This window comes from Galeopterus variegatus, unplaced genomic scaffold (assembly GCF_000696425.1).
Source record: "Galeopterus variegatus unplaced genomic scaffold, G_variegatus-3.0.2 Scaffold44855, whole genome shotgun sequence".
Classification (NCBI taxonomy): domain Eukaryota; kingdom Metazoa; phylum Chordata; class Mammalia; order Dermoptera; family Cynocephalidae; genus Galeopterus; species Galeopterus variegatus.
In genome coordinates, this window is record NW_007770966.1 from 1 (window position 1) to 2998 (window position 2998).

The window sequence follows — 2998 nt, forward strand, 5'->3', positions numbered from 1 at the left end:
CGCCGTTTCCTGACACGGGCGCTCCATACCCGTCGCCATTTTTTCTCCTTAGAAATGGCCTTTCTAATGTTATTGCATCCCAGGACACGTGGGCTACAGCACTTCTTTGGGCTCCTAATATAGAGTGTTTTTCCAAACTAAGCAGCTTAAATTAAACCTCCTTTTTGTTTTTGTGAGCCTTATAAGCACATTCTTAAAAACCCTACATTAACATTTCCAGTTTGAGCGGTGGGGGAGGGGGGGGAATGAATTCTTTTCATTCCAATAAACCACTGACAGGCTCTTCCACATACACATTTGTGCTTCCTGCCTTGTCCAACAGAGCCAGAGATTCTCCATCATTACTGCCTTGCATGCTGTGAACATCTCAGGACCTGAACTGGTCTGGAGAACTTTTTAGAACACAGATTTCTGAGCTGTAACCTCAGAGGTTCTAATTCCATGGGTTTGGGGCCCACATTCTTTTATTTTGTTTTTTTTTAAATTTGTTTTTTCTTTTTCACATTCATTTTAAACAAATCCCCAGTTGATGCTGATGCTGTGGGGTGGTGACCACACTTTAAGAGACACTCCTTTAGGGTGTTTACTGAGTAAGGTATTTGTGCAATGTAATAATCCTTGATTAAAAGAGGCATGGAAACATAACATCTAATGCTTTATAGATAGATTTTATCCTCAACCATGGTGGCGTAAAATGATATTTCATTGTTTGGTACCTACTTCATATTTCTAAAGTCCATATAATTCCCTTAATAAATTCTACAAAGTAATATAATTAAAATTAACTTAAATATATTAATTTAAACCTATTGTATTTTAGTATGAAAATGTTCAGACACAGCTTGACTTGAAGACATAATAAAGCAGACAGAGGCCTGAATCAATTCCTGGGTTTCATTGAGAGTAATGATTTCACGATAATCAATACAGAAAATGCTGTATGATAACTCCTAAAATATCATCAGTAGGGATGTTGTCCAGACTAGGATTTTTCATTTTGCTGGATTATATTATAAATTTTTGGACAAAAAATATACAATTTTCTTATTTTTTACACAATTGCATTTCTAGAGAATTTTTGGTTATTAAAACAAGCAACAATACTTGTAATTTATAACTTAATTGGATGTAGGCTTGGAAATTTTCAGCAGATATGTTATCCTATTTGTATTAGTTTGTTTCTGTTGCTTATATCAAAATATCTGAAACTGGGTGATTTATAAGAAAACAAAATTTATTGCATACAGTTTCAGGGGCTGGAAGTCCAAAGTCTGGGGAACAGATCTGGTGAGGGTCTTGGTGGTGGCAACAGTGACCCAGGGGTCTCGCATGGCAAAAATGGCAGAGCAGAGAGAGAGAACTTCTCATTTTCTCTTTTTTTTTTTTTTTTTTTAAAGATGACCGGTAAGGGGATCTTAACACTTGACTTGGTGTTGTCACCACCACACTCTCCCAAGTGAGCTAACTGGCCATCTCTATAGGGATCCAAACCCCTGGCCTTGGTGTTATCAGCACCACACTCTACCAAGTGAGCCATGGGCCAGCCCTCATTTGCTCTTCTTTTAAAGCCCTCAGATCCATGCCTCTGACCACCATTATTAATCCATTCACTATGGCATGATCCTATAATCTAATGACCTCTTCAATGCCCCACCTTTCAATTACCATAATAGGATTTCCCACTCTTTTTACACTGTCACAATGTAGAGTAAGTTTTGGAGGAACATTCATCCCAAGGCACCATTCATATCTGGAGGTCATTGGAGGGCCCCATGACATGCTGGCTGGTAACTTAGTTGTCTTGGCCAGCTATCACTAGCAGCCTCCATTCACTGTGTGAATCCACAGAACCAACTCCAGTTTTTAAATCAATCCGACAGGCTGGGGCCACCTTTGCTGAGAGTTAGTGGCGTAGTGGATTTAATCATCTTGATTGTTTTCCAGATTAGATAATGTTTTATAGTTGTAGTCTATTATCATAACTTAATTTTTCTAGGAGTCAGGAAATCTCTACCCACTCTGTTAAGGTGACTCAATATAAACCTGTTTCTTGTTCTTTGACACTTTGCTTTTTTGGAAGAACTGGACGTTGGTGGTCATTTTCCTGGCTCAGAGTCTCTGCAATGGCCTAAGTTCCTGCCTGTGGCCTAAGTTCCCAGTGGCCACCATCACGCCCTCATCCCCACTCAGGCAGGTGGCTGTGGTGTGCATGAGTAACATCAACAGGAACACAGAAGCCCACAGCATCCTCAGGAAAAAGGGCTCTGTGTTTGGTCTTTTGGAATTGGATCTCATGTGAAGCTTCCAGGAACAGGACCCAATCTTCTAGTGGTTTATGATTTTGGTGAAACAACATATAAAGAGATGTACAATGACCTTCTAAGGAAAAAAAGAGAATTCTATACCAGGAATGGAGTCTTACACATCTTAGGGAGAAATGAGACAATCAAGCCCCATCCAGAAAGATTTCAGGAGTGCACTGATTCCTTTGATGTCAGCTTCACCTGTGAGGAGGATGTATATGACAGAGTGGTGGAAGATCTGTGTTCCAGAGAACAGGAGACCTTCCAGCCTGTGCACATGATTAACGTAGACATTGAAGACACCCAGGAAGAGGCCACCCTTGGAGCTTTCCTCACCTGTGAGCTCTGCCAGTACCTACAGCAGGTGGATGACATGGAAGACAGTGTGGGGAGTTGCTCCTGTAAATGGAGAAGAAAACAGGAAAGAGTTTTCTTTGTGCAGTGTGCTTCTACTGAAGGTCTTGGTTGGCTTAGGCTCTTTTTTCACAAACAACTTGTGTATGGAGCTTTTGACTAGTTCGTACTTTCTGTGTGAAAGATCTTAAAGATCTTTCCAGTAAGTGCTGTTTGTGTTTTTCTGGACATATCACTGGAAAGGAGAATATTACTATGAACAGGATTTTATGGGAAATGAGAAGGACTACTCACAATCATAAAACAATGCGAAAACACCAAGCATTATTGTGGCTGCTATA

At 40.1% G+C, this 2998-nt stretch overlaps 1 pseudogene; it reads left to right on the forward strand.

Moving 5' to 3' along the window:
* Nucleotides 1–2080: 2080 nt before the first annotated feature.
* LOC103584124 lies at nucleotides 2081–2759 on the forward strand (annotated as a pseudogene).
* The last annotated feature ends 239 nt before the right edge of the window (nucleotides 2760–2998 follow it).